The 24,775-nt window shown below is 39.6% G+C and overlaps 1 long non-coding RNA gene across 2 annotated transcripts in view; it reads right to left on the bottom strand.

The window, feature by feature from the left end:
* The window catches only part of LOC144293946 (uncharacterized), a 90,950-nt gene that overhangs the window by 27,146 nt on the left and 39,029 nt on the right, over positions 1 to 24,775 (bottom strand). For both annotated transcript variants that reach the window (XR_013361296.1, XR_013361295.1), the window contains exon 2: positions 1,422 to 1,488. This is a non-coding gene — a long non-coding RNA (uncharacterized LOC144293946). The remainder of the gene's footprint in view (positions 1 to 1,421; positions 1,489 to 24,775) is intronic.

The raw sequence follows: 24,775 nt of genomic DNA, 5'->3' as shown, positions 1-24,775 counted from the left end.
AGGGGTCCCCTGTGCCTCTCCAAATAAAAGTATCTTGCTGCATTGAGGGTGCTACTGTTATTTAGAAGTGCAGAAATAGTGATCCGTTCCAATGTTAGGGTAAAAACGACAGTGTTGGCTTTTCAAGAGATGGCATGTTGGCCTCCAACACAGCCAAATCCTAAGGAAATGTTTAAGGGCAATTTTAAGTATATGCAATTTGCACCTTGAATCTTGGCTTTAGAACTGAATTTCCACTTAAGATGTGCATGTGCTGAATACTGGACACATAAACCCAGTCATTATCCTTGCTTTCACTTATACTCTTAGTGAGCCCCTTTATCTTTGCTGACAGAACCCGTTTTGGTTCAGGCCAGCAATGTATCCAGCCACTGCTGATGAATCATTATTGGTCTCTGATAATCACGGCAGTTCTTCCCTAAAAATTCCCAGCCTTCTCTTGTAGTACAGGCCCATGACTTCATTCTGGCCAATGAGATATAAAACTATAAAGCCAAATATGCTGGAGGACTTTTGGAAAAAGGATGACTTTCCTAATAAAGGGAGACAGACATAGCTTGAGCCATACCTTCCCTTTCTTTCCATATTCAGTGCAGATATATGGCTAGAGTAATGGCAACCATGAGGGAAAATCACAGAGACAAAAAGAAAATAATAGAGACACCATTCCTGATATCACTGAGTAGTGAATCAATATCAGCAACTGTCCAGCACCAAACTTCTTTATGTGAAAAATACAAACATCAAATTCTTTACATTCCTTTAACTTGTAGCCAGAAGCATCCCTTTACTGATACACCTGCTCTGATGGAGTTCACCATTCAGTTGGGTACACAGACATTAATTAAATGTAGCATATGGATATGTAAACAGATAGATATATCTGTATGTCTGCTCTCTCCTTTCCTCCAAGCCTTGGCTTAGGAGAAATAGGGCACAGTCTCAGGGACCCATTGGAATCACCTTTTCTCCTGCCTTCTCATTCTCTCCTCACCTACCAGCTGATAACCTGGGCAATCCTTAGCTCATTCTGAAGGTAGGAGGCCTTGCTGATCCTCATTCTGTATTCTTCCATTCCTATTGTCTTTGCCAGGCCTTTCTAAGCAGGGCCCAAAGTTTTAAATCTCAAAATCCAAGAGAAGATTCCTTTTTCTGAAAGGTCTACTCTCTCTCTGAGATAGGAAGTATCCATTAATGGTTCCAAATATTATCCCACCACCTAATTACACAAAGAACATATAATTACCTACTGAATGGGTGCCAAGTCAATGATTCAGTGAGAGAATTTAACAAGGAGATCTGATCTGGTTCTGATGAGGAGCTCCAAGAAGGCTGTTCACGCTACCTTTGAAATATATCTAGAGTCTGATCACTTTTCCTCACCCTCCACCACTTCAGTCCCACCTAGCACCATCTCTCACCTGTATGTATCCTGCAGGCTCCCAGCTCCTCCTCTTGTCTCTTTACTTCACAGGAGCCAGAGGGAGTCTTCAAAGAAAAGAGTAAAATCATGTTACTTGTCTGCAGTATTTCCTCTTAGCACTTATGGGAGATGGGGTGAGGGATCCAGAGTCCTTACCATGGCCTACAAGGCCCTCCATGGTCTGCGGCCCCTTCCCTACTCTCTTGAACACTTCATCTCCCTCACTCTCTCTTCGCTGCTCACCTGCTGCAGCCACACTGGCCTCCTTGATGTTTATTGAACAATCCAAAAGCACTCCCACTTGCAGGGCCTCTGTACCTGCTGGACAGTCCCTCAATCCTTCCAGTCTCTGCTCAAATATTCCTTTAGTAGAGAAACCTTCCATATCCACCTGTCTAAAGTAACAATCCCATCCCCACCTTGGCTTCTTCCTTCTTACTGTGCTTTTATTTTTCTTCTTAGCACATCTAGCTTCCTGACAGATTGCATATGTTCATATTTATTTTATGCCTCCCTGCCTGGAATATCCACTTATGAGAGAAGGGACTTTTTCTCTTTACCCAAAAGATTGTGGGGCACTTAGGCGGTGACATATATATGAAGTGATCTTTGAGCTGAGAACAAAAGGGTGAGCGGGGGATCCCTGGGTGGCGCAGCGGTTTAGCGCCTGCCTTTGGCCCAGGGCGCGATCCTGGAGACCCGGGATCGAATCCCACGTCGGGCTCCCGGTGCATGGAGCCTGCTTCTCCCTCTGCCTGTGTCTCTGCCTCTCTCTCTCTCTCTGTGACTATCATAAATAAATAAAAATTAAAAAAAATTAAAAAAAAAAAAAAGGTGAGCGGGAGGATGAGAGAGGTTGGGGGACTGTTTCAGGAAGAAGGCAACACTGTACAAAGACCCTGAGGTGAAGACAGCATGGATGAATTAAGAGGTCATGTGGCTGGAGTACAGAGTGAGAAAGGAAATAGTATGCAGCAAAGGGGTAGCAGGAGGCAGCAACTAGATTACAAGGGCATTCCAGGTAATTACCAGGAGCAATGAGAGGCCAGTAAAAGATAATAAGCTGAATGGGTAGGTGATATAATCAGATCTACTTTTTGAAAGCTCATTCTGGATATGCTGGGGAGGGGATAGGGAAGGGACTAGAAGAACCAGGAAGAGATTCTGTACAGTACCCCAGAGAGAAAAGATGGTAGTTGAGAACCTTTGATTCTCACTACTAGAGCTGTTTAAGCACAGCTCTCCAGGAAGACATCTACTATTACACAAGCATCCTTGCATTAAAAAAATGGAAGATAACTGTCTGCAGAAGTACCAGATATTATAGTCATTTTGATAGCAGTGAAATGACATTTTATGAGTGAAAAGATGTCTAAGGGATTCAAATAATCTACTAAGTACTGCAAATAAAGTATGTTTCATGTGAATATATGAATATTCATAAAAATTGCTATATGTTGGATGACCTTTGCCTGGGGATGAATTTTCTTGATTTACACCTTTGATCTTCTACTTAAAATGTCTATTCATTTTCTGACTTCTTTTTTTTAAGATTTTATTTATTCATGAGAGACAAAGAGAGAGGCAGAGACATAGGCAGAGGGAAAAGTAGGCTCCAGCAGGGAGCCTGATATGGGACTCGATCCCAGGACCCTGGGATCATGCCCTGAGCTGAATGCAGATGCTCAACCACTTGGCCACCCAGGCATCCCTCATTCTGACTTCTAAAACCTACTTGAACGTAATACATTCATTTTCCACAAACACAGACCTTATATAATTCTATTTCTATATAATTGGGTATCATAGGACTTCATGATCTCTGATACTTTTGGTTACCTCTGTGAATTAGATGACCACTAAACCACCTCCTTTGCTTTTTTAGATATATGATGATTAACTTGAAAAGGGCTTCTGTTTTTCAAGGGTTAAAGAGAGAAATTCTAAAAGTGATTTTTTTTCCAAATTATTTCTCAGGGTTATGGTATATTGCTACTTTATGCATAACATGTTTTAATTTAGTAAGTAGAGCAGTAATTACATATAAAGAACACTCATCCCTCCTCCTGTTTTAGGTGGTGCCCCTGTATCCCTTTTACCTGGCAGTAGTTTGCACACTTACTTTTAGTTAATTACCTCTGTCTATCTCTTCCACCACATTGCCCCAGAGCTTAGCCCAATGCCTAACACAGTAGGGCTATGATGCAGATTCACAGCCTGCCCCACTGGCTACCTCACTGGTCCCTCCCTGTGCCTTCTTACTGGCAGCATGGTGGTCAGTTCTGTCAGCTCACACTGACATTATTACACACCTTCAAAGACTGCCTACTTCCTCTCTGTACCTGCAAGCCATTCTGCAAACTTCTGGTACATTATAAAAATTTCCATGTGGAAATTGCTAAATCCATGCTAAAATCCTATTACATTGTGATTCTCTGATCAGAAATCTTTAATAGATCTTATGGCTCACTGAAGGAAATTTAATGCAGTGGTTAAAATGGGAGTTCTGAAATAACTCTGCTTGAAGTCATATTCTGGTTTCCACATTAGTAGTTGTGTGACATTGGACAAGTTACTTGACCTTCCTTGATCATATTTCTCTCATTGGTAGAATAAGGGTAAGTGTTATAACCTATGGGTCAGAGTTGCTGTGAGAATTAAATAAAATAAAACATATAAAATACTTATAAGCAAGTTTTTGTATTTGTTTTAAAGTCTACTTTGTCTAAGAATTACTACCCTGGTCGGTCTCTTTCTTTCTTTCTTTTTTCTTTTCTTTAAAGATTTTATTTATTCATAGAGACACAGACAGAGAGAGAGGCAGAAACACAGGCAGAGAGAGAAGCAGGTTCCATGTAGGGAGACTGATGTGGGACTCGATTCCGGGTCTCCAAGATCACGCCCTGGGCTGAAGGTGGCGCTAAACTGCTGAGCCGCCCGGGCTGCCCTCTGCCTTTTCTTTCTTTCTGCCTTTCTTTCTTTTCTTTTCTCTTCTTTTTCTTTCTTTTCTTTTCTCTTCTCTTTCTTTCTTTCTTTCTTTCTTTCTTTCTTTCTTTCTTTCTTTCTTTTTTCTTCCTTCCTTCTTTTTTTCTTTTCTTTCTTCTTTCTTTTCTTTCTTCCTTTCTTTCTTTCTTTCTCCCACTTCCATTTGCATGGAACATCTTTTCTTTCTTTTCACGTCCAGACTGTAAGTCTCTTTAGGTCTGAAGTGAGCCTCTATAGACAGCATATAGATGGCTCTTGTGTATTTTTTAATAGTAAGTACTCAATAAATGTCAGAATTATTGATATTATTAGGATTTAAATTAAGTCCAAATTCCTTAGCAGTATCCAAGGCATTCTACCATCTGACCTTAGGGAGTGTTTTTAATTTTATCTTTTTCTATTCTACCATATTCCCTACCCCATGAGCCATCTTCTGAGGCTGATAGGTTTATCCCTATATCTTCAGCTTTCCTACCTCTGGGATTTTGCTCATGTCTTTGATACTACTGAGTGTCCTCCTATTGCTCTCTATTTGTATCATGTCCATCCTTCAGGGTGTATAGGAGTCCCACTGCTTCCACAAAGCCTTCCCAGACCTAGTCAGGCCCCACTGGTCTCCCCTACACCTCTGAGAAATCCTGTCCCATATTCTCCAGTTAAACAAACACTTCCCCAGGACAACTCATTTTTTTCACATACAATTGAACAAAATCCTTAGTTCATAACATACTATCATCATTGCTCTATGGAATAGCCCTTATTTTATACTGTATTTTATTATTTGTTTTATTAAAAACATTTTCTCCTTTATCTTCCATTCCCAGTCCCAGTATTCACCCAGTATTATACTGTGTCTCACCACCTTTCCTGCCTCAACTTTTTGTTTATAAGATTTCTCCATGTCGATATATGGATATATGAATCTTGTTTATTTCTTATAACAGCTGAATACTGTTTTGTTTTGTTATGCTTAGACTGCATTTTATTTCTCTTCTTTCACTAAAAGGCACTGAGGCTGCTTAAGGTTTTTGTTATGAAAAATTCTGGGATGAAAATTTTTGTTTAGTTCTCAGTTGTATGCCTATCTATTCCTTTATTCAACAAGTATTTACAGATGCCTACTGTATGCGACATACAGCTAGGTGCTAGGCATACCATAAGGACAAAAATAGATAAAGTCCCTTCCTTTATTTTAGTAGGAGAAATTATAAATAAACAAATGTATAATGCTAGATTATGGTAAGTGCAAAAAAGAAAATAAATCAGGATAAGAGGACAGAGAGCAATGAAGAATGCTCTTGAGTGGTCAGGAAAGGGCTCTCTGGGAATGTAGTGACCTTTGATAGAGACTTGAATAAAATGAGAGTAGGCCGTGCTGATATCTGGAAAAAGAGCATTCCAGGCAGAGGGACCAGGGAGTACACAGGCCTTGAAGTGAGACTATGCAATACATATTCCAGGAACAGCAGTGGGTAGGGCTAATACAGAGGGAGTGAGGGGAGATTACAGGGCTAGACCAAGTCAAATCTGATGGAATCCTGTAGGCCATGGTAAAGACTTTAGCTTCCATTTGGGTGAAATGGGAAGGATTTTGAGGGAAAGAATGACAAGATCCAACTTACTTTTTAAAAAGATACTGCTGGTATCTGAGTGGAGAGCACATTATAGCAGAGTAAGGGTGAGAGGGAAGTCCAGTTAGGAGGCTGGTGCCATGTGCTAGGCAAAGATGACGTTAGTTGGACCAGGCAATAGTTGCTTGAAAAATTACAGTTACACAGTGGTAGGGAGAGGGGGTAGGAATACCAAAGCATATTCTGAAGTTAAAGCCAGTAATATCTGCAAGTCGATTGGATGTGGGCTGTGAGAGGAAGAGAAGAATTAAGAGTGCCTCCAAGAGTTGTGACCTGAGCAGGTGGAAGGATCAAGTGGCCATTTCCTGAAACAAAGAGGATCGGGGGTGGAGGGAAACCACAGGTTTCAGGGGGCAAATCAATAGTTTTATTTTAATCTTTTAAGTCTGAAATGCTTATTTGGATATCCAAGTGGTAACTGTCAAGTAGGTGACTTTGGGGTTTGGGATCAAGGTCTGTGCTGGAGATAAACTTGGGAAGTAATCCTGGTATATGTGATCTTTAAAGCAGAGATTACTTAGGGGTGAGTGCAGATCATGAAGAGAACAGGTCAAGGGACAGGGCAACATGGAGTCTGTAAAGGCTGTGGGAGCCAACAAGGAAAGTGAGAAGTAGAGGCGATGTGACAGAAAAATCAAGTTAGAGAGAAATATCCCTAAACCATTGAAGAAAAGGTTTTAAGAAGGAGGAAACCAACAATTGCCTCAAATAATGTTGACTGATTAGCCCAGCCAGGGGAGGACTGAGAATTATAGACAATTCTTTGGAAATATCTTGCTGTGGAGAGGAGCATAAAAATGGAACAAAGTATGGAGGCAAATGTGTAAAAGAGGGAAGTTTTCATTTTTCCTCCTTTCTCTTCTTGCCCCTTCTCCTCCACCTCCTTCTTCTCTTCCATGTCCTTCTTCTATGTGAGGACTACAATTACCTGCTAATGTGATAGGGAGAGAAAACTGACGGTGCAGGACAAAGAGAGGACAATCCAGGAGCAAATGTCCTGAGGAGGCGAGAGACATGGGAACACTTAGTGCTAGGAAGGGAGGCAGGCAGAAGACACAGGCACACTTATGAGCAGGTTGCTAGATCTGGTGAGGGGAGCATGTGGACATTGTTTGCTTCCACTCTCTCATTTCAGTAAGAAGTGAGGTCACCAGCTGAATGTGGGGAAGGAAAAGGTTTTAGAGAAGTTGAGCAAGAGAGAGATGGACTTGGGAAATGTGGTAGGATTACCAGGAGCATTGGAGACTGGCCTGATTCGTAGACCAGATAGGATGAGTGTCTGAGAGTTTGTGTGCGGCATTTCCATAGGAGGGGATTTGTGAGACTGTATCATGTACACACATGCAAATCCACCAAACACCAACTGCTCTCCAGAATGGCTGGACTAATAGTGCATACGGTTTTTGTTTCTCTATGTTCACACAAGCACTTTATAAAATCCAGATTTTTAATTGTTGCAAACATTTGGAAGAAAAGTGGTAGTTCTCTGAATAGTTTTCATTTCTCTGGTTACTGAAGTTGAGCATCTCTTCCCACACTTCTTGGCCTTTGCTATTTCCCCTTCTGTGAAATGCCTATTTATATCTGTCCTAATCTGGGTTCCCCTGAAAGTAGACTCTCAGACAAGGACTTGAGTGCAGGTCATTTATTCAGAAGCACAAGTGAAGGAGTAAGAACAATGAGACAAAGGAGAAGAACAAAGCAAAAGTAGGTTATGAGTAAGTAACTACTGTGGGCAACCAGATTCAGTCTTGATAGCAACTGTCTGAGGAATGGTACTGAACATTCCTCAGAATTCTCCCACCAAGAAATGGGGAAGCTAAGCTATTTATACACCACTCCCTGGTCCTTACTGGTTGGGGCTGTTTCTGGGAGGATTCAACCACTGGCACTTCCAGTTTGTACTGCATCTAAATGAAGGGTGTCCCACAGTACCTCAGAGAACCTTCAGGCCAAGAAAGAGGTTCCACACTGAGGTGGGAGGCTGTGTGATGCAGGGAAACATCTGCCATCACAGCTGGCAGGTGAACTCAGAGGTAGGCTAAGCAATGTGGGCAGGACATCAGCAGGGTCTACTACAATATCCCTTATCCTTTTCCTTACTTTTATTTATCTGATTTGCAGGAGTTCTCTGGGTATTTGGTATACCACATCTACTTTGCCACTTCCAGTCTACCACCTGTCTGTTAACTTGGTTAATGGTATCAAAAATCTTTTAATTTTTTAAAAAAGATTATATTTATTTATTCATAGAGACACACACAGAGAGAAAGAGAGAGAGGCAGAGACACAGGCAGAGGGAGAAGCGGGCTCCATGCAGGGAGCCCGACGTGGGACTCGATCCTGGGTCTCTAGGATCATGCCCCAGGCTTCAGGTGGCGCTAAACCGCTGCACCACTGGGGCTGCCCAAAAATCTTTAATTTTGGTGTCATTAACTTCACTAGTTATCTCCTTTATGGTTTTCACATTTTGACATCTTAAGAAATCCTTTTCCATTCCAATGTCACAAAATATATTCTACATTTTCTCTAATAGGTGTGTAGCTTTGTCTTTCATATTTGGCTTTTAACCTACCTAAAATTCATTTTTGTATATAGAACAAGGCAGAGACCTAATCCTACTTTTCCCCAAATGGTGGGCCAGTTTTCTAGAGACTATTAAATAATCCATCCTCCCCCTACCAGGTTATGATGGTGCTACATACACCAAGCTCCCATATACACATGGGTTGGTTTCTAGATTCTATCCATTTGCCATCCATTCAGCTCTTAAACCAATTCTTTATTTTGGCAATTGCATTTTTTTTTAAAGCCAATATCCTCAGTGGACTCTCCTTAAAAACTACCAATTCTTATTTCATATTTTCAACATCTTAGTTAGGATTAAGATTCATGTTCATATCCCATTAATAGGTCTCCTTCTGCTGTAGGTTGTTCTGTTTGTAGTTATTCTCTCACAGTACTTATTTTTCTTAAATTGTTCCATGATTTTTGGCTGTGGGCTTATCTTCAGTCCTTTGAGATCATGAACCACCTCTGCTTCTGAGGTCTAACTAGAAGATGTAGGAAAAGCCATGACCAGATAGGTGTAGGGAATGGGTGTGAGAGGTGTAGGGAATGGGTGAGATACAACTGACAGGTGAGTGATCTTTCTACTGATGGCCAAGCTTAAAAACACCCAATTTTCCACTGGTTGCCTCTCAGAATACTACCCTTTCCCATCATCCCAAGTACTAATATCCTTGTGGGACAGTCAGCCAATTTGGCCTATAGTGGCAGTCACTATCCCAATCCGACTTTTTCTTAATCTGTCATCTTTGACTTCCTCATACCTCACTCCCACCCAATACTTCTTTTTTTCCAAACAAAACATTCCCAAATCCTTCAATCATATCATTTCTTACATCATGGCTTTCAAATTCCTGATCACTTGCCAATGGGCATATTTTAATTGTCACTATCCATCCTAAGATGTGATGTCCAGATCAGAATATAATGCTCTGGGTGTTCATATAACATTTGGGTAGGTAAACATCAAGGTTGTAAAAATTCTTTGTTTCCTTTATTTAAATCCAGAAGTTTTCAGTGAAATAGTTTAATTGTTAAGCTTTTTTAAAAAATATTTATTTATTTATTTATTTATTTATTTATTTTAGTCACAGGCAGAGAGAGAAGCAGGCTCCATGCACCGGGAGCCTGATGTGGGATTCAATCCCGGGTCTCCAGGATTGCACCCTGGGCCAAAGGCAGGCGCCAAACCGCTGCGCCACCCAGGGATCCCAATTGTTAAGCTTTTGAGAGGAAATCATAAGATGTGAGAAAATCATCCTAGCAATTGTTTTAATTGTTCTAATGAGAATGAAATTGTTCTCATCACAGAATGGACAGCAAGGAAAACAATGACAGAAACAGGATGATTAAAAGAACAATATTAAGCAGTCTTTTTAGGCAAGTATATCACTATCAGCCATACCTGGGACAGAGAAATCACAAGGAGACTGAGGAGAAGATATAATGAGATTTTTTAAAAAAAGAAAGAAAAGAACAAAGGGTGTGGGAATAATGGGGAAAAGGAAGATTCTGGAGTTTGGAAAATTTAAGGAAGAATTAGCTTGAGAAATATGAAGCCATGAAAAGGAAAAATTCATGAAATTTCCCCATTCATTTCTGAGGGCAGTTTTAAAAATGAAAAAAAGAATGTATTATCTTTTTAAGTGAATGAGATTCATAATATAAATTATTTGCATATTCCTGCCCAGACTTTGCTCTCCAAAAATTACTTCTAAAAACTATATGATAGGGACATTTGCATGAGAAAATATTTAGAGGAATGTCTGCAACTAAATCAGGGAGTGTGTTTTTGGCAGATAAAACCAACTGGTTTTGAAATTTAAGAATATTTTCATTCTCAAGGATCAGAGAAGATAAAATGAAAAATTTCAGTAAGAAATGGAAAGAATTTTACTGTTAGCTAATTCATACTAATCCCTATGTATTTGTGGAATGAATAAAGGAAAGAATGAATAAATAAGTGAAAATATGATGAAAGAAGGGGAAGAGGAAAGAAGGAAAGAGTGTTGATAATACTGTAAGAGTTCAGGGCATCAATGTCATGTGAATTCCTTCAGGAGTTTCCTTGCTAAATTGGGATGGTAGAGATGACTTACAAATGAAACACTTGAAGATTCTTATTTTATCCTTCTTCTAGTCACTTCTTTCTGGAGCTCATGAAAGAAGTTGGTCAGTATTTGCAAATATATCAAATTGATATTGATGATGACATCAGATACCACCTCTTCCTCTGCTCCTCTTTTTACCAGAATTTCCTGAAAAAGCTATTTGATGTGTTCTTCTCTCCTCCATTCATAACTCTACCCTCTCCAGTTCCTCTCCTCCTCTTCTCTCATGAAGTCACTCCAGCCAAGCACTTCCCTGACCACCTCACCAGAGCAGAGCACCAACTTTCAACCCTCATTTCTTTGATCTGTCAGCAGCAGTGACATGCAATTAAGCATCCCCTTCTAGAAATACTCTCTACTTCTGACTCCCAGAAGTCTGCACTTACTGGGGTTCTTCCTCACCTAGCTGCTCCTCCTGGGACATCTTTGCTGGTTTCTCCTTATCTCCCTCATCTCCATAGTGCCCCAGGGCTCAGTCCTTAGACTTGTTTTTGTATCATTATTTGTTTCTATCCTTATGTTGTCTCCCTATTTTTTATCTGACTGTCCTAAGAGAGTATTAAAATTGAAAAAGTTGTGCATGCTGTGGTAGATAGGATAATGTCTCCCACCCCCAAAAAGATGCCATGTCCTAATCCTCAGAACCTATAAACTATATCCCCCACAAAAATCATAAGTTGAAGCCCTAATTGTCAATATGGCTGTATTTGGATAGGCCTAAAATAATGTAATTAAGGTTAATAAAGTCACGATGGGGAGCCCTGATCTGATAAGATTAGATACTAACATTTGTAAAATGAGACACCAGATAGTTTGCTCTCTCAGCCATGTGAGGACATAATGAGAAGACAGCTGTCTACAAGACAGGAAGAAAACTCTTACTAGGAACCAAATCAATAGCCCCTTACTTTTGGACTTCCTAACCTCTAGAACTTTCTAAAAATAAATTTCTATTGTTAAAGCCATCCAGTCCCTGGTGTTTTGTTCTAGCAGCCCAAGAAGACTAATACAATTACTTTACATGACAAAAGGGACTTGACAGATATAATTAAGAATCTTGAGATGTGTAGATTGTTTAGATTGTCCTAGATTATACAAATGGGTGCAATGTAATAACAAAGGATCTTCTATGGGGAAAACAAGAGGGTCAGAGAAGATGTGATAGTAGAAGCGGAGATCAGAGAGAGATTTGAAGATGCTACAGTGCTAGCTTTCAAGGTGGAGGAAGAGGCCATGAGCCAAGGAATGCAGGTGGCTTCTTGAAACTGTGAAAGACAAGGGAATGGACTCTTTCCTAAAGCATCCAGAAGTAATACAGCTCTGCCAACACCTTGAAGTTAGCCAATGGAAGACCCATTTCAAACTTCCTAATCTCCAGAATTGTAAGATAATAAATTTGTAGGTTTTTTAAGCCATTGAATTTATGGCAATTTGTTACAGCACCAATAGGAAAAACTAATAATATGCCAGAATGTTTTGAAGTGAAGTATACTGATTCCTGAAACTTACTTTGATATGCATCAGGATATAAGACAGGTTTACTGGACAGAGGGGATAGGTAAGTGCTTAGGTGTGTGATGAAGCACACACAACAACATGTTAATGGTAGAATCTAGATGGTGAGTACATGGGTGCTAACTTAAATTCTTTCAACTCTTCTGTATATCTGAAATTTTAAAAATAAAATATGTTGGGGAAAAGCAAAAAATTAGATAAATATTATAATTTTCCCAAAATTTGTTATTTGGCTTCCAGGACAAAAAATACATGTCTTCTCCTTGCCTCTTCCCTCACAAAGACCTTGAATTTCTCAGAAAGGTTTGTTTTTACCTGTCACATTGCTTGGTCCCCTGATGACTAAGTGCATATATTTTAGAAAGCGCTGGAACACAGCAAAGGTAATTAGACCCTGTGGAGACTAAAGACATAACCTTGACATCAATAGCAACAGGCTATAATCAATGGCATTAACTAGCCTAAAGGGAAAAAAAAAGCATATAACCCCAGGGGGTGCTAATACATGGGCTTGCAACTGAAATGGCTCAGTAACTTCTCTCTCTCTTTTTTTTTTTTTTTTAAAGATTTTATTTATTTATGAGAGAGAGAGAGAGAGAGAGGCAAAGACACAGGCAGAGAGAGAACCAGGCTCCATGCAGGGAGCCTGTGGTGGGACTCGATCCGGGACTCCAAGATCAGGCCCTGGGCTGAAGGCGGCGCTAAACTGCTGAGCCACCCAGGCTGCCCAGTAACTTCTCAAACCTGAACTACTATGACGTACTCTGAAAATTGCTAACTATCCTTACTGCAATGGGAAAGAACTAGGAAAAAAACTGATGTAACTTTCAACAAATGTGTGCCACTCCCATCTTTATGAGAGAACTGTTATTTTCATAGTATATACTATTGGGCAGTGAAAACAGCAGGCTATATCCATAGGTCTTTCCATCCATTAAAGAGTGAGATTGAGAGAAAATCTTCAGATGTGACTACTTGGGTTGGAAGTTTGACATTTCAGAAGCCATAGCATGGAGGATATGGGAAGAATTGGCTTCTTTGGAATGTTTTCTGATAGATATGTCAGGGGGAGGGGCATTATTTTAATGTACTAGATGCTGTTTTCTATACCCTGTAGTGACTTTCTTCTTACACCATACCTTCCCCCATCATCACTGCATGGTGAGGGTGGGCTGAACCCTGTGGGTTTCTTCCTGGGAAAGCGACTACAAAGAATTTGGAGTCTGATTCTGGGCCTCTTGAGTTTCTAAGCAAGCCTTTGAAATTCATAACACAGAAACAAGGGTTTTCATTTACAAAAGCTGTGCTTTTTGAGAGAGAATAGTATTGAGTTACAAAATCTTGGTTAGAGGATCAAAAATAAAGCTCTGAAGCAATGAGGCACAGAATGTACACCATCTTGCCAGGAGTTGAGACAAAGGCCAGACCTCTCTTTGTGTAAGATTAATTATTCACTACACACTTAACCTTTCTGTACCTCAGTTTTCTCATTATGAAATGGAATTCAAAATATTGACCTTGCTGCCTTGTTAGGGTTAAGGGAGATAACATAGGTGAAGTTCCTAGCACAGTGCCTGGCATATACTGGCACTCCCATTCTTTTCCTTCTATTCTCCTGCCTGATCAAGTCATTTCTGAGAGAAAGAAAAGCAGAGTCTATCTTGGGCATGTTGACTTTAAAAATAAAAACTGTCAGTCATGGGACGTCTGGATAGCTCAGTGGTTGAGCACTTGCCTTTGGCACAGGGTGTGATCCCAGAGTCCCAGATCGAGTCCTGCATTGGGCGTCCAGCATGGAGCCTGCTTCTCCCACTGCCTGTGTCTCTGCCTCTCTCTCTTGTGTCTCTCAAGAATGAATAAAAAATAAAATTTTAATAAATTAATTAATTAATTTTAAAAACCTGTCAGTCATTTTACCAGAAAAAAAAAATGAATTTGGGAATAGCAGAGAATTGTAATTTGGGATAAACAAGCTTCAGCAAAACCATTGGCAATTCTGGAAAACAAAGGAAAGAAGCCCTGCCTGATTGAGGAAAGAAGGGAGCTGGGAAGAGCTGTTATAAACAAAAGGTCCATTGGAGTAAACTGGGAGTTGCAAGTATAGTAGCTTTTCATTAGCTGGTTGTGACAATTTCCTCATTGGCTGGACTGTTGCTGGGCAAGGAGGAAATCTTTCTTTCTCTGCCTGGCTAGTAAAGTAGTTGCTAACCTAGCATGGACCTGCAAGGTGCTTCTTTTCCCTGGTGGGTCTGTAAGTGCCAAGGAGTGGCAGGGCATCAGAGCTCCTCCTTCTGGCCTCCATTTGGAGACTAGCTGGCTTTATCTTGAATCCTAGCTCTTCAACATAGTGAGCCTGTAACTCTGAGCAAGGATCTTTTTTTTTTTTTTTTTGTATTTTTTTTATTGGAGTTCAATTTGCCAACAGATAGCATAACACCCAGTGTCTGATCAAGAATCGTAAGCTTTCTGAGTCCCTTTTCATTCATCTGTGTAATGGAGATAATTGCATACCTCCCTCTTGACAGAGTTAGAAAATACATAGGAAGTGATTTATATATTGATTCTTCCAACAAATATCTTAATAAATGGATGTTGTTTCAATCTGTTTTGCTCCACCTTACTTTGATCTCATCCCTTTCCCTTGTAGCCTCTCCCCGTGGAACTGCGAGCCAGTGCTCATTACTGCCACACCCCCATCTCTTTCCCTTTTTAAAAAAAATTTTTTTTTCTTTTTTGTATATTTTTTTATTGGAGTTAGATTTGCCAACATATAGCATAACACCCAGTGCTCATCCCGTCAAGTGCCCCCCTCAGTGCCCATCACCCAGTCACCCCATCCCCCCACCCACCTCCTTTTCCATTACCTTTTGTTCGTTTCCCAGAGCTAGGAGTCTCTCATGTTCTGTCACCCTCACTGATATTTCTCACTCATTTTCACTCCTTTCCCCTTTATTCCCTTTCTCTATGTTTTATGTTCCCCGAATGAATGAGACCATATGTTTGTCCTTCTCCTATTGACTTATTTCACTTAACATAATACTCTCTAGTTCTATCCACGTTGAAGCAAATGGTGGGTATTTGTAATTTCTAATGGCTGAGTAATATTCCATTGTATATATAGACCACAGCTTCTTTTCCTTCTGTCCACACCCTCTCTCTTCTCCTTCTGGCTCCCACTGTGCTGCAAGGAGAGGAGAGGACAAGAGTGAAAACGACAAGAGTGAAAAGGGCAAGCCTCGGGGCAGTTCAGTTTCAAACTTAGCCATTTCAATTTGCAGCTTCTCTTGTGTGGAGCATGGAAGGCTTTCACTTCAGATCCCATGGAGCATGCTCTTCACCTCCTCTGAGCCCCCGCTTGATCCAGTCATCATGCTTGCCCTGATACAGTTGCCACTGAGCAGCCCCAGGACCTCTCAGCTCCTTGGTTTACTCCTATTCCCAGCCTGCTCACTTACTTTATGCAGGAGCTGACAGGAGAAAAGAGTTGCTCTCTCCTTTGTCCATAATGATCCGGCCAAAGCCTGAAGATTTTGGCCTGGTTTTGTTCCAATGTACCATATGCCAGTCTTTCTGCTAAAATACTATAAGCAACAAGGACCATTTCTGGAAAGTCAGAGCAAAGATTTTAATGGGCAAACTGTAACCCACTCCACTGTGTTACAGGCCTAAATTTGGTAGGCTCCTCAAGCAGCTTTACCTTTGGGTGCTTGGATTAGACCTGCAGGAAATGTTCTCAGGTTTCCCCAGAGCAAACATTCTGGAAGTCTAGAGGTAGGCATGGATTTTATCTAATCTCCAGACTCAAGGTCCCGTGGGTGATTTGGGGCCAAGTCAGGGCTATGACCCAACACCAAAGATACTCATTTCAGAGCCTCTTGAGTCTCTGCAGCCAGGGGCTCTGGAAAGCCCCAGTTACAATAAAGTGATCAAGAGTTTCTAATAGCAAGACTATTAAGAATAATGGATAACACATACCAGCCACTGAGCTAAGGTATATACCCATTAACCCTTTAATCCTCAGAAGAGCACTAGAAAGTACTTTTACAGAAGAGGAAACAGAGGTAATAATTCCACATAGATGCATATACAACACTGCCTCAGCCCCAGCTCTATAGGGGGTTTGCTTTTTGGGGGCAGGGGTGTTGCTTTTTAAATGCAGCTGGGGGCAGCCCAGGTGGCTCAGCGGTTTAGTGCTGCCTTCGGCCCAGGGCCAGATCCTGGGGACCCGGGATCGAGTCCCACGTCGGGCTCCCTGCATGGAGCCTGCTTCTCCCTCTGCCTGTGTCTCTGCCTCTCTCTCTGTGTCTCTCATGAATAAAAAAAAAAAAAAAAAAAAAAAAAAAAAAAATGCAGCTGGCAGCAACTAGCTACATTTTAAACCATATACAAATGTTGGGAATTACTGATTTATTATATTAGCACTTAGCTGTTTTAATATAGGAAGGGATGATGTATGAGTATATTAGAAGTATATGGTCCCTCTTCTTAATTATCCACACCTAAGAAATGAGTAAGTGGCTCATCCATATGCCTATAAACCAAGTATCTGACATAGACTGATAATATGCCTCATGCCAAAATAAACAAATTTAATAATTTGAAATTCTAATATCTCTGAACTATAGGCATGCTTATTTTACAATTTGTTCCCTAAAATTATACCCAAGTTTTTATTATAATAATTATAATAATAACATTTCTGAGCATTTCCTATGTGCCAGATCCAGATCTTCAACTCAACATTTATGCTACTTCATTCACTCCCACAACAACTGCCAGTACTCTCAACTATAGAGGAGGGAGGGAGGCCCAGAGAGATTAGGTAGCTTGCTGAGGTCACACAGCTAGGAAGTAACAGACCAAGGTTAGACTCCAGGCTTTGTCTGCCTCTAGAAGCCATGCCGCTAACCACAAAGCATGCTGAGGGAAAGTAGCTGACATACTTTAAAAAATGATTTAAAAATAAAGAGTATTAGGGGCAGAGAGAGCAAAAGGAGGAAATCTGTGAACCAACAGGGTCTAGTCTTTCCAGCATAAATTCTCCTTTGGTTCCCCTGCCGAATGAAAGCCTCAAGCCACAGGGAAGCAAAAGCATGAAAGGGCCAGGGAGACTTATTCAGAAACTTGGTGTGGTGGGGGAGTGGGTAGCTTTGTGTTTCATCTCAACACTTTTCCTTTCTTCAGATTCACTTCATCTTTCCTGAACCCGTATCATTCTGTTCCAACAATGCCCTTTCTCCCTGCCTCAAAAACTGTCATCTGGCCTAGCAGATGATTATTATTGACACTTTCTTCTCTTTGAGACTCCTGACTAACAAGAATGCATATTAGGAATTTATAAACTTGCTTTCAAAGACACCACAGGAACAGTATACAATTTTTCACACATTGCTTTGTGCCCTTCTAAGAAAAAAAATAAGCTTATAATGGAATATAGTGAGTTAAAGGTCTTAAGTGATAGCAATTGATTTTCTGTGAAATCTTTTCTTCGAATGCCTCTTAAGAGACCAGCAGGGATCCCCCCCCCACTTCCCAGGGGTTCTCTGAACCATTCTTTCCTCTTATCTTGCAAGTCAGAGCTGGCATGGAGGTGTCAAGCCACACAGGAGGGCTGTGGGGGCTCAGCCCCAACCTTCATTATCTATTCAGTAAGGATACTATGCTGTTCTCTAAGAGTCGCCTAAAACCAGCTCTTATGTCACATACCAGCAGCCTTTAGTCAGAGAATGTGGACATCATTACCCCTTTTAATCTGGTTATGGGGGCAGGGAGAACTACCAATCAAAAGCTTTGTAATATGGCTTCTGTATTGGGACAGGTTTCAGAGCTTCCTGCTACAGTAGTGAAGCCTCCCTGAGGGTACAGCCCATGTCACTAATGATTTGTGGATCCTTCTCTTCATATTTGAAAAAAAAAAAAACACTAGGGAGAAATGTTACAAACTACTTTCTTCCTAAGAAAAGCCAGTTTTCAAAGGTTTTAAGCCTAAGAGATGTACATTAGAGAAGTGTTTCCAATAGAAATATAATGCAGACCACATTTGTAGTTTAAACTTTTCTAGTAGTCATGTTAAAAATAGGTAGAAATAACAGGTGCCTAATTTAAATAATACATTTAATTTAACCAAATATAGCCCAAACATTATCTCAACATGTAATCAATTTTTTAAAGTTCTCTAATGAGCTCTTCTGCATTCTTTTTTTGACAAGTATCTGAACTCAGATGTGTATTTAACAAGTACAGCACATCTCAATTTGGACTAGTCACATTTGAAATGCTCTACTAAGGATCATGTGAGTCATAGTTATTGTTCTGAACAAGGCAGGAATAGATGTTACTTAATGTCAGGACATATATACCTTGCTTTGTGCAGATCTTGACAATAAAATTCAGGATTCCCATAAATCAGACCACGTATCTATTACTGTTTCCACTTGCTCTCAACCAAATTGCAAACATCTTGGAGGAAAAGACCCAACTCATAGCCAGACATGTAGCATTTCTATGTTTATGAATGATGTTGATAATTTATGATGATTAGATTTATCTGTTTGTATGGTTTCTAGTAATACCAATTACTAGTTTGTCTGTCAAACTTTACATTATTCTACCTCCAAACATTTTATTTTTGGAAGGATCTCCATATTCTTATACAAAACCATCTGTCCAACCTCACCACCTAAAGCTATCTCCAACCCAAAATGTCCAAGACTGAATTTTTTATTCATCCGCTCCTCACCTACCAAAAAAGAAAAAAAATTGCTCTACCTGTAGTCTTCTGCATTTCAGTTGATGGCAATTCCATCCTTGAAGCTGTTCAGTCCAAAAATCTTAGTCATCTTGATTCCTGTATTTCTCCCATACCACATAACTAATCTGTCAACACATTTTGCCAGCTCTATCCAGAATCTACCACCTCTCACCAACATTCCTTTTACTACCCTGGTCCAAGTCATTATCCTCTCAACTTAGGATCCAGAAAACTCTTAAGTCAGACCAGTCTGTCTTGCTAAAAAACAAACAAACAAACAAAACAAAAAAAACAAACACCCGATGACTCCGTTTCACACTGAGTAAAAACCAAAGTACTAACAATGCCTTTTTTTTTTTTTTAAATTTATGATAGTCACACAGAGAGAGAAAGAGAGAGGCAGAGACACAGGCAGAGGGAGAAGCAGGCTCCATGCACCGGGAGCCCGACGTGGGATTCGATCTCGGGTCTCCAGGATCGCGCCCTGGGCTAAAGGCAGGCGCTAAACCGCTGGGCCACCCAGGGATCCCTAACAATGCCTTTTAAAACTAGATATGATCTGCCCCTCCTTCCCCGTTTCCTCCCAGACATCATCTACCTCTGCTCCATGCACACTGGCCTCTGCTGTTTCTTGATCTTGATCAAGCCAGGCATGCCATTGTTTAAGGACCCATGCCTTTGAGGACACTTCCTGTAGGTAGCCACACTAAGTGAGCTCACTCCTTCACTTCTTTCAAGTCTTGCTCAATCTCCCCGTCTAAGGGGTGCCTCCTCTGATCAATGTATTTCATCCTACCCTCTATATCTAGTCTATTTCCCATTTCCACATTCCTGATTTTTTTTAAAGATTTTATTTATTCATCAGAGACATAGAAAGAGAGGCCAAGACACAGGCAAAGGGAGAAGCAGGCTCCCAGCAGGGAGTCCCATGTGGGACTCGATCCCAGGACCCTGGGATCACGCCCTGAGCCGAAGGCAGATGCTCAACCACTGAGCCACCCAGGCGTCCCTCCCGATTCTTCTTATCTAGATCTACTTTTTTCTCCCATGGCCCTGGAACACTGTACCCTCAGATAGCCACATGGCTCACTCATGCCCTCACCTGACACATGGCACATAGGAGACACAAAATATTTGATGAATGAACAAATTTCTTTGTTTTGTGCAAAATAAAGTTCAATAGTACAACTTCCAAGAACTTAAAAATATTTGCTGAGCTTTCCTTCCTAGACTCTGCATAGACAATTTATGGGCAATTTTGTTCAGCATTTAGTGGTTTTACTACAACAAAATGCCGGACCAGTTCTTCACAAATTTATGAAATTAATACAATTTTTCTTCCTTACCTTCACACTTTGTCTTTGAACACTCTGTCCTCATCTCTTTTACTTTTTATCTTCTGTTTACTGAACACAAGTTTAGGCCAGTTAACATGAACACAATTAAAGAGTGATGGAAATGTCCCATGTCTTCATTTTCCAGTGTGATAGCCATTAGCCACATGTGGTTATATTGAGCACTTGAGATGAGGCTAGCACAACTGAGGAACCGAACTTTTTATAAAGATTTTATTTATTTATTTGAGAGAGAATATAGCAAGAGAGCACAAGGAGGGGGGCAGTACAGGGGAGAGGCAGAGGGAGAGGGAGAAGCAGGCTCCCCACTCAGCGAGGAGCCTGACATGGGGCTCAATCCAGGACCCTGGGATTATGACCTGAGCCAAAGGCAGACCTTAGCTGACTGAGCCACCCAGGCACCCTGAGAACTGAATTTTTAATTTAGTTGGTTTAAATTTAGATAGCCATACCCAGTTAGTAAAAGTGCAACTTCATCCTTGAAGATTTATAGGCTCTTTGAGGAAAAATAGGTCTTCTTGCCACAATGCCCTTATAAAACACCTCATACATCATCATATGAATTAAGAAGAAAATCAATTAGTGTTACCCCTCTTATTTAGAATTGGGTAAAGTATTATAGAAAGAAGTGACTTATTGAAAGTCAAATTTTAGATGACATGCAAACGTTTAAACTAAACCGCAGATGGCCAAGGTTGGGGGCAAGGGAGCCTGGAAGGACAACACAGGTTTCTTTTTGTATCTTTTCCATTTTCACTGCCAAGAACAGAGATGATAATAACCTCCATTCCTGAAGCACTGTGCAGGCACTTTGTTTTAATCAAAACTCTTTTTCTAATGATATTTTTTATTAAGGTTTTAATTTTAATTCCAGTATAGTTAACATACAGTGTTATATTAGTTTCAGGTGTACACTTTAGTGATTCAACAATTCTATACATTACTCGGTGTTCATCACAATGTGTACTCCTAATCCCCCTTCACCTATTTCACCCATCCTCCCCATTTTCCAGGAACCATCAGTGTGTTCTCTATAGTTAAGTCTGTTTCTTGGTTTGCCTCTTTTTCCTTTGCTCATTTGTTTTGTTTCTTAAATTCCACATGAGTGAAATCGTATAGTATTTGTCTTTCTCTGACTGACTTATTTCATGTAGCATTATACTCTCTAGTACTCTCTAGATCCATCCATGTTGTTGCAAATGGCAAATTTCATTCCTTTTATGGCTTAATCGTGTGTGTGTGTATGGCATATATATACCACTTCTTTTTTATCCATTCATCTATCGATGGACACTTAAGTTGCTTCCATAATCTGGCTATTGTAAATAATGCTGCTATAAACATAGGGGTGCTATATCCGACAATTAGTGTTCTTACATTTGGGGGGTAAATACCTAGTAGTACAATTAATCATAGGATAGTTCTATTTTTAACTTTTTGAGGAACCTCTATACTGTTTTCCCACAGTGGCTACACCAGTTTGCATTCCTACCAACAGAGTATGAAAGTTCCTTTTTCTCCACATCCTCACCAACATTTGTTGCTTCTTGTGTTTTTTTTTTTTTATTTTAGCCATTCTGACCACTGTGATGATATCTCATTGTAGTTTTAATTTGCATTTCCCTGATAATGAGTGATGTTGAGCGTCTCTTCATGTGTCTGCTGACTATCTGTATGTCCTCTTTAGAGAAATGTCTGTTCATGTCTTCTGCCCATTTTTTTTTTTTGGATTGTTTGCTTTTTGGGTGTTGAGTTGTATAAGTTCTTTCTATATTTTGAACACTAACCCTTTAGTGGGTATGTCATTTGCAAATATCTTCTCTCATTCAGTAAGTTACTTTTTAGTTTTGTTGTCTCCTTTTCTGTGCAGAAGCTTTTCATTTTGATATCCCAATAGTTTATTTATGCTTTTGTTTTCCTTACCTCAGGAGACCTACCTAGAAAAATATTGCTATGGCCAGTATCAGAGAAATTACTGCTAGAGTTTATAGTATAGTGTGTATACTATAAGAAATAGTGTATAGTATAAGAAAATGGTTCAGTTTCATTCTTTTGCATGTAGCTATCCAGTTTTTCTAACACCATTTGTTGGAGAGACTTTTTCCTGTTGCATATTCTTTCCTTTTTGTCAAAGATTAATTGCCCATATACTTGTGGGTTTGCTTAGGGAGTTTCTATTCTGTTCTATTGATCTATATGTCTGTTTTTGTGCCAGTACCATAATGTTTTGATTACTACAGCTTTGTAGTATAACTTGAAGTCTGGAATTGTGATACTTCCAGTTTTGCTTTTCTTTTTCAATATTGCTTTGGCTATCTGGGAGTCTTTTGCAGTTCCATACAAATCTTTGGTTTGTTCTAGTTCTGTGAATAATGCTGTTGGTATTTTGATAGGGACTGCATTAAATGTGTAGATTGCTTTGGGTAGTATAGACATTTATAGTCTTTCCATTCCTTTGTGTCATCTTCAATTTCTTTCATTAATGCTTTACAGTTTTCAGAGTATAGGTCTTTCATCTCCTTTGTTAAATTTATTCCTAGATATTTTATTATTTTGGTGCAGTTGTAAATGGGATTGTTTTATTAATTTCTCTTTCTGCTGCTTCATTATTTGCATGTAGAAAACCAACAGATTTCTGTACATTGATTTGTACCCTGCGACTTTACTAAATTCATTTATTGGTTCTAGTACTTTTTGGTGGAGTCTTTAGGGTTTTCTATATATAGTATCATATTATCTAGTAGTTTTTGGTGGAGTCGTTAGGGTTTTCTATATATAGTATCATATCATCTGCAAACTGTAAAAGTTTTACTTCTTCTTTACCCATTTGGATGACTTTTATTTCTTTTTGTTGTCTGATTGCTGTGATTAGAACTTCCAGTACTATGGTGAATAAAAGTGGTGAGAGTAGACATCCTTGTCTTGTTCCTGACCCTAGGAGAAAAGTTCCAAGTTTTTCCCCATTGGATATGATGTTTGCTGTTTTTCATATAAGGCCTTAATTATGTTGAGGTATGTTCCCTCTAAACCCACTTTATTGAGGGTTTTTATCATTAATGGATGTTGTACTTTGTCAAATGCTTTTTCTACATTTATTGAAATGATCATATAGTTTTTATCCTTTCTTTTATTGGTGTGATGTGTCCTATTGATTGGTTTGCTAATATTGAATCACCCATGCATCTTAAGAATAAATCCCATTTGATCATAGTGAATGATTTTTTAAAATGTATTGCTGGATTTGGTTTGCTAGTATTTTGTTGAGAATTTTTGAATCTATGTTCATCAGAAATACTGGCCTGTAGTTCTGTTTTTTTGTGGTGTCTTTATCTGATTTGGGTATCAGGGTAATGCTGGCCTCCAAATGAACTTGGAAGTTTACCTTCCTCTTCTATTTTTTGGAATAGTTTGAGAACAGGTATTAACTCTTCTTTAAATGTTTGGTAGAATTCGCCTATGAAGCCATCTGGTCCTGAACTTTTGTTTTTTGGGTTTTTTTTATTACTGATTGAATTGCATTCCTGGTAATTGGTCTGTTCAAATTTTCTATTTCTTCCTTCTTCAGTTTTAATAGGTTATATGTTTCTAGGAATTTATCCATTTCTTCTAGTTTTTCCAATTTGTTGGCATTTACATTTTTATAATATCTCTTACAATTGTTTGTATTTCTGTGGCATTGGTTATTCTCCTCTCTCATTTGTGATTTTGAGTCCTACCTCTCTCTCTCTCTCCCTCACTTTTATTTTTTTTGATGAGTCTGCCTAGAGATTTATCAATTTTGTTGATCTTTTCAAAGAACCATGTCCTCGTTTTGTTGGTCTGTTCTATTGGTTTTTGTTTTATTTTTAGTTTCCCTATGATTTATTTTTGCTCTAATCTTTATTATTTTCCTTCTTCAGCTGGTTTTGGGTTTTGTTTGTTCTTTTTTTTTTCAGATTTTATTTATTTATTTATGAGAAACGGAGAAAGAGAGAGAAGCAGAGACATAGGCAGAGGGAGAAGCAGGCTCCATGCAGGGAGCCCGATGTGGAACTCGATCCTAGGTCTCCAGGATCAGGCCCTGGGCTGGAGGCAGTGCTAAACTGCTGAGCCAGCTGGGCTGCCCTTGTTCTTCTTTTTATAGCTCCTTTAGGTTATTTGAGATTTTTCTTGCTTCTTAAGGTAGGCTTGTATTGCTATAAATGTCCCTCTTAGAACTGCTTTTGCTACATCCAAAGATTTTGGACCATTGTATTTTCATTTGCTTCCATGTGAGTTTTTATTTCTTCTTTGATTTCTTGGTTGACCCAGTCATTATATAGTAGCATGTTATTTAACCTCCATGTAATTGTGCTCTTTCCAGATATTTAATTGTGGTTAATTTCAAGTTTCATAGCACTGTGGTCAGGAAAGATGCATAGTATGATATTAATCTTTTTGCATTTGTTAAGATTCGT

This window comes from Canis aureus, chromosome 22, assembly GCF_053574225.1.
Source record: "Canis aureus isolate CA01 chromosome 22, VMU_Caureus_v.1.0, whole genome shotgun sequence".
In the NCBI taxonomy this organism is placed as follows: domain Eukaryota; kingdom Metazoa; phylum Chordata; class Mammalia; order Carnivora; family Canidae; genus Canis; species Canis aureus.
The sequence above is the reverse complement of the archived record's forward strand: the minus strand, read 5'-3'. Positions and strand labels throughout refer to the sequence as shown.